Genomic DNA, 7,838 nt, shown 5'->3' on the forward strand with positions numbered 1-7,838 from the left:
CAAACTTTACACTGTATCATGAGGAGCTGATACCCCATGTCTTTGCAAATGATAATATTCACTATACACAGTGGCTTCCCATTCACCTCAGAGATATGTTCATTGAACAACAGCATCTAGAACTGGCTAGGGAGTTTCACTTTGTTGTACACAAATCTGTTAGGATATTCCCTGCATTAGCCATCGATCAAGCTCACAAACAGAACAACGCAGCCATTAAAGGTGATGGAGGAGGATAGGCTTGACTGAGGACCCAACAGCACCTGAAAGCTGGATGGTGGCTAGGCCTGAAGTGAGCCATCTGGTTGTTGAGGCAGTATCAGTATCTAAAGATGCAATGAAGAAAAGCAGTCGTCATGAACAGAGAGACTACTCAAAGAACATTTTTTGAAAATGTAAGGAAACTCACCACAGAAATACAGGATATGGGTAATCCTTTCCAAGAAGAGTCAAAGGATCTGCTATGTGTTAGACACAAAGAACATTGCTGACCCTAGTGTTGCTGAAGTGATTGGTACATACTACAAGAGAGGCAGGGACCAGTTCCAGTCAAATTTGAAGGGGCTACAAAGGGAAGAGATGTTCATTCTATCAGTCAATTATGAAGAACCGCTTTCGTCAAACATGCACCAGTTACCAGCAATTCCAAGGTGAAGATATTGAAGGAAGACTGTCACCTGTTCTCTCGACTTTTCATCTCATGCCAGAACAGAACATGTGACTTGCACAAATTCTTCCAGTATGAGAACCAGCTAGTCCCTGCCTCTCTCAGTGATAATGGGAAGCTTATGCACAGGTATCTCAGATTTCATCAGCCTTCAAAGTAAATTGAAATGCTAGTTGTGATAGAGGGCTATTCACAGACAACAGCTGCTTTAACCACTCTGCAATTACATTAAGTTACAATATAAAACTTCACAGATTAACCACAAAAGATGAATGCTCTTAAATACCTATAACTAATTCACGGACAAATCCCTTGCAACTTTAAACTTAAGTTATCCAAACTTAACATGAAAAAGGCACCCGCTTCACGATCAACAAGCTGCATTTGTGATGTGTGAAAAGTGTCGGATTAAATTACACAGTCATGGATTAAATTAATCTGATCGGCCTCTCTCTCACACATACACACACACGCCGCAAATAATTCTTAACACCTGCCGCATTAACCCACTCCTCTCTCCTGACCCTTGATGTTCCTTGAGAAATCAGCCTGGTGTCACTTTGGCAGTGTGAAACACAAAGAAACACATATGCTGAATATACAGTACAGTAAGCAGCCAGCTCTGTAGCTATGAGGCAAGAGGTCACAGGAGGTAAACATCTGGCACCGGTCACACACTCACCCTGCAAGCAACAAGTAAGCTTCAGCTGTTGTCTTGATTTTTTAACTCAAAATCATTCTTTTATATAGGATTTGAACAGCCTGATGAAATGGGTACAGCAATAATCCTCCTTCCCACACTTAATTCCCACGAATAGAGATCTATAACTTGCAATGTTGTGTTCATTGTGTGATAAACAAAAAAAGGCAGAGTAATTACTGTAGGTTTTTCTGTCACTAAAGCTGTTAATACATTGATACGTGTTGTAGTGTTTATCTTTGTTTCATTTTCACATCTTCAGTAAGCTGACTCTGGGGTTCATAGTAAATTAAAACAATTAGGTTTTAACTTTAAAATGTTCCTGTATTTTCTCTGCACTGGATGAAATCTGTACACACGATATTCTGGATTTCTGACAGCTCTTGAATGGTGATTTGTTGATTTCTTATATGTGATTTTTTTATGTTAATTAAATCACGCAGAATTTACTTTGTTTACTACATATGTTGTTTTAATATTGAATGCTGTGGATTTCATTGAAACATTATCAGTATAAGCGACTAATCTTATCTACAAGCTGCCCAAGTTAATAGCTAGATATCGTATCAGTGGCAGTTCTCCGAGAACATTGTATTTGTAACCAATCATGCACAATGAAAACTGTTAAAGAGAACAATGAGGATTATGTACAGTATGTTTCATTATTACTATTAGCCATAGTGTACATAGAGCATGCTTCACAGTCACTGATGCCATCTTTGAACACAGTTCAACGCGCTGATACTCTGTGAGACCTGTCATTTTTTTGTGAGCTCAGGCACAACCATATTAAAAAAAGAAAAATAAACAAGATTCCCATTTTCTGATCAGCTTTCAAATTCAAATTGAAATGTATTTTAATTAACCAAGCTAGAACCCTTGAGATATGCATCTCGTTTACAAGGGGGTCCTGGCTTGACAAACTAATCCCATCACCCATATTCTCAAAAGTCAAAAACTTACTCAAGATACTGGAGACATTGATGTCACTGCCACCTCTCTTAACACCACCCTTATCAGAATACAATGCGCACCCCGTGCATTGTGTGCATGATGTCATTTAGCATCCCTTGTATAGCGTGCAGCCCTTCTAAACCCACACATCTTGTAAATAGCAGAGGAGGAAACCAAAGAATCATACTTTAAACTGTATCAATTAAACTGTATACGTTTCCACTCAAACATAAATACAGGCTTGACTGTAACATGAGCTTTTGCTGACAGCAGCAAGAAAATGGGTTAGTGGTCATGCATTGTCACTTAAAATGTAAACTGCACTCACGTATACTGCGCACTTTGTATATAATGAGCCAAAGATTACTAAACAGTCAAACATGTACTAAACATATATCAGGGACCACAATAATGGGACCCATCCAATTACAGTTAATTATGCTGTAACAACATAGTAAACACACAGACAATTATGCACATGCTTAACTACAACAATACAATTGTATTTAGTTTCTATTGTCTTTTATAATTACACTATATCTACAGACAGGTTTTTGTATATACAGACTAATTACTATAAACCATGCAATAAGAGACACCTGTCAATTTTCCAAAACTAGAACCAAACGACTAAACCTACGAGTTCATCAAAAAGTAGAGAGGAAACACTTTGAAAATATGGCTTTAATGTGTTGAAAATACAAATAAAAAAGTTACAGAAAAAGAACAAAACCAAGAAGTAGAGGAGGCACCACAACCAATGTGAGTAAAAATGGTGTACAATTGTGGGATGCAACACCACTACGATACAATGCTGATTTCCACCGACTCCTCCTGCATGAGTTGATACTTGAGTCACTCCACACTAGGGCTGCCACCTGGCCCCATTCTTCTGGACACTTTGGGACGGGACATGGTTTTTAAGTTGCCCTTAAACTGAAAGAAATAAACACGTGAATTGAGCTCTAAACACTTAATTTATACTGCTTCTTAATTATCCGAATCACTGTGATAATACAAATATTACAAAATACAAAAAGCATCTTGAATAAACATGTGTGTAGGTTTATTCAAGATACTTCTTTTATTTTGTAAAATTAGTATTTCAGTTATCAATATTTAATAGTTGCTATTTTTATTCTGTTAATTGGTAATATATAACACTAATTTACACTGACTCTCCCAATTAAATGATACCACTGATCAGGTGTTCATGCTGTCTGGTGTCAGGAATAATGAACAGCTGGTCAGTACTAATGATTTGAGCGGGAGAAGGCGATATACTATTAGAAAATACAAATAAACTTTAAAATATATGTTTTTAAAACTATTAATAAATAAATAAATACTGATGATGGTACTTTATTTAATTTGTTAAAAGATATTATTGTTTTGTCATGCTGCTTCGAGATAATTAATCAACAGAATCAATTTAGCAAAGGTTTGGCGCTCAATTCACGTGTTGATTTCCTTCAGTTTAAAGGCAATTTCAAAATCCTGTTCTGTTTCGCAGTGTTCCGGGTGGCAACCCTACTCCTCACAACTTCCACCTTCATGTGAATGGTGGATGCTTTATCCTCTGGGGGTAGCAGTTGCCAGTTGGCATAAAGTTTTGTTTTTTCTAGCCCTATCTTCTCCAGCACACACATGTTTGCATTCCTATATTTGTGGGGACTTCTCATTGACTCTCACTATATTTGTATTTACTATTTCTAACTCCAGTCAGACAAAAATTCACACAGAGTTAAAGTCGACAACAAACGAAATATTTTGGCACTTAAATTTGTAGTTCTTAAAATTGCGTTTTACAAAGTCGGGACGTCTCCACAACGTTGTTTTTTCTTTGTGGGGACATTTTCTCAAATTTTGTCTGCACATTGATTGTATTACCTGCCCACTCACACACACTCAAACAAATAACATACTTGCTTTACTTCAAGCTAAGACACTCAACATCAAGTGATTTATGGGTCACAGACTGAGGTGCACAAAATCTCCACAAGATCAGGGAAGGGGGAGTTCTTTGGCGAGCCAAACAAACCCACCATTGCTCATGTATGTGTTTCACTACAGTACCTCCTTTGCCTCCTCTGCCTTGGAACTTTGTCACACAGTGTTGGAGCTGATTTTAAATTAATATCCAGGACTCAGGTCACCTAGAGCCAAATTGATGCTACATGTACATATCTTCTTTTTATTTACATTTTTTTAAAATTTGAAAAGCAGATCCCCAGCTTTGGGGAATTGCGGGATGATTAGTATCAGATGCATTAGGCAGAAGAGTACGTTCCCAAAGATCACACGGTCAGTGAAGCGTGGAATCAGGAGGTAGCACTGTATTGATTTTGTAGTCAGTCCTGCAGGAGATGAATGTTTGAGGAAGCTGGGATTGCTTCCCAGGGGATCATGAACTCACAGCACTGGCTTCACTGACCACCTGGGCTTGTGCCATGGGGATGGCTGACCATGTGTCCCTCCTTGGTAATACCACCCGGCTCCCGTAGATGGAACTGCTGTCTGCTCTAGTGAAGAGAAAGAAAGTTACTGGTTTCCTTCGTCAAAGTTTTGCTCTTGTGCTGATGTATGGATCGTGTGGTAATCTGGTCTCTTACTGGTTAAAGTGCAGCCAAGCCCTTAGTATCACTCCAAAGGGGCAATAAAAAAAGTTGACTTTATCAGGAGTTCATCAATAACCTGGTTGAATAAGCATTGATTTAACAAATAGGTCTTCATAGCTTCAGAGCTCTTGAAATACAGCACTACAGCCATAGCCACAAGTTGTGCATCACCTAGAATTTTAGGCTTGAGATAATAATAATAATAATAATAATAAATAATAATAATAATAATAATAATAATAATAATAATAATAATAATAACTGTCGGTATTTCAATAATAAATTAGTAATTGTGATTTTCCCAACGCATTTCTTTTAATTCTTAGTGAGTCTTTTCAGCTGTGGGCGGCAGCAGTTTTGAAATTATAACACCAAAGCCAGAAAATCAGTCATTAGCACTACAAACAAACATGAAATAACATTGCATTAAGGAGGCACTGAGGTGCCTAAGAGAGGCTAGAGAACCTGATAGTCATACAGGATGTATGTTTTACTGTGTTACACATAAAATATATTATACCTATTCATTTCAACAAAAGTCCTTCAATTATATTTTTTAAAAAATTGTGTTGCTGTGGTGGTCTGTGGATTTTATCTTGGGAGGCCATATTCAGAACACCTGACTGTGAGTGCTCACTAAAATGTGCCAAGTTAATGTTTTTTCCCTTTGAGAAAGCCCACTTAAGTGAGCATTAAAACTCAAGGGTTGTTTCTCTGTCTTATGATTTATAGGTCACCAGAACCTTGATTAAAACAATAACCATATGTGGCAGAGCAGAGGCTCGCACGTGTGTTTGGTGGCTGGCAGCCATTTAGCTTGGGTGTGGGACAAACAGCCTGGAGTCAAGATGGAGTCACATGTAAATAAAGTCTGGTGTAATTGATTCACTGGTGAAATGTTTTAATTGTTATTAGAAAAAAGTGGAATGTAGCCAGGTGGCGATTGTATGATTGATTGTCAATAAACTAACCCCTGAGCACATGGTATAAAATATGAAAGAAATGCAGTACTTTATAACTCTTGTGTCAATAAGGGCATACCTATCTCGGTAGCTGGGTGGCACTGACAGACAGGGGTGGAAAAGCTCTTGGCTGCTGGCCCTGTCTTAGTCAGACACGGAGATCAGATTTCATCCCAGGGTTTCCTAGCACTGCCTGCAGCCGTTTGTTTCCGATGTATTTTGTGAATTGTTCTCGATGATATCTGCATTTCAAAGCCTTTCCTCCAGTATTTGATTAATGTCTATTTAAAAAAAAAGATTAAATAATAATAATTATTACATACAATTGAAGACCTTATAGTTTGCTAATACTGTACCGTGCTTTACACTGAAAACTCTATCGACACATTAACAGCATAGCAATTGTTTTCAGAATGTAAAAACAACATTTAAAAAATCTAAAATATATTTGCACCAGTAATAATATTGTAAAAAAATAATATAAAAAAATCTTAGTGATGTCTGGTTCAATGTGTTAGTGTGGAACACAGTACTATACTGTTTTCTCAAGCAGATAAACAACAATAACAACCATAAAGGTATTCTAAATGGGGATATTACAACTTCAAGAATGTTATCCTGCTAATAAACAAAGACACTTAGATTTCTGCTACCTTACCCGTTTGCATGCTTTTGTGTATAGCACCACTTCTCACCATGCTTGTGACACAAACTAAATCAGAGAATGTAAGTCAGAACTGCCTGGCCTGTTAAGTTTCATGCCACTCAACTGTCTGTGGAGCATGCAGTCACACCTGTGAATGCATACTGTGAACTAGAGGGGGGCTCCAGTGTCCCTCTCCCTTCGCTGGCTGTTTCATGCTAGTGTAGACAATCACTGTAATGACTCCCCCAAGTTAGAATTAAAAGGGAGAGAAATCTAGTCTTACTAGGTCGCAGTTAATCATAAATTCCTGGGTTCCACGTCCAGATTATTCTTAGGTTTCTAAACAGATCTAGACACTCTTTTATCCGTGTCTTATCATCTGTTACAGATTAAGAGAATGTAATAGTATGTTTCATGCAGCTAACTCTAAACATACACCTTCAGGTGAGGAAGGCAACTAATAAGAAAAATCAAGCTGAGAGGACAAGAAGGTTACCCCCACATTCCATTTAATTTCAATTTTCAATTAATGATAGCCAATAATAACCAAGCCAGATAAAAGTAAACTCACCTTCTCATATTGTCTGTGTTGTTCTTTGAGTTAACCTCCTCCCCCACAACTTCATTCTCACTTTATATATGTAATCTTTTGCGGCATCTCCAAATGCCTCAAAAGGTGAGGCCGAGGGCTAAACAAGCAAGTAAATAATGTATGATGAAAATGTCAAATGTCTAATCATCTGTTAACAAAATGTTTTTAAATCATTGTCCTGACTGAATAGACAGTCGGGTAATACCTCTAAAACAAACTCTTAACACTGGTTCATACTTATTAATGTAGGTCTTACGTCTACCAGGAGACAGTTGTGCAAGATGGGCAGCTACAGTCAAGAAAAATGCTGCCGACCTTGGGTCACACAGCCGCACAACTAGAGTAGAAATTGCCATGATCAACAGTCACACAATTTAAGTATAAATGAACCTGATGATAGGGCTTGCCTATCAGTTTGCAGGGTCCTGAGAAGAACGGAACCAGACACTGCTGGACTGGAGGCAGCAGGAGATCAGTTTCTGCAGGCTGGCTCTGGCTGCCTCCAACCACCATGCGCCCCCTTAGAATATGTCCTGTAAGCAGGTCAGCCCTCTCAAGCATGACTGGCAGAACAGACTCGCCCTGGATCATCATGCAATGTGTTTACTACTTGACCTCTAAAACTAGCCCCGTCAGAGCTGAATATAGACCATGCTGCTTGTAATGTAATGTAGGCCAAACACATTCCCAAATCATGTT

The 7,838-nt window shown here is 38.2% G+C and overlaps 1 long non-coding RNA gene across 4 annotated transcripts; it reads right to left on the reverse strand.

The window, feature by feature from the left end:
* Window positions 1-2,987: 2,987 nt before the first annotated feature.
* Window positions 2,988-7,518, reverse strand: LOC121312960. 4 transcript variants are annotated; one of them, XR_005949919.1, is made up of 4 exons: window positions 7,119-7,518; window positions 5,981-6,182; window positions 4,738-4,843; window positions 2,988-3,257 (listed from the first exon to the last, which is right to left on the reverse strand). It is a non-coding gene; the product is annotated as an uncharacterized LOC121312960 (long non-coding RNA). The 4 variants fall into 4 exon arrangements; XR_005949920.1 differs by lacking the exon at window positions 2,988-3,257 and having other exon boundaries at window positions 3,396-4,843; window positions 7,119-7,236; window positions 7,377-7,514; XR_005949921.1 differs by lacking the exon at window positions 2,988-3,257 and having other exon boundaries at window positions 3,396-4,838; window positions 7,119-7,516.
* Window positions 7,519-7,838: the final 320 nt, after the last annotated feature.

This window comes from Polyodon spathula, chromosome 3 (assembly GCF_017654505.1).
Source record: "Polyodon spathula isolate WHYD16114869_AA chromosome 3, ASM1765450v1, whole genome shotgun sequence".
Classification (NCBI taxonomy): domain Eukaryota; kingdom Metazoa; phylum Chordata; class Actinopteri; order Acipenseriformes; family Polyodontidae; genus Polyodon; species Polyodon spathula.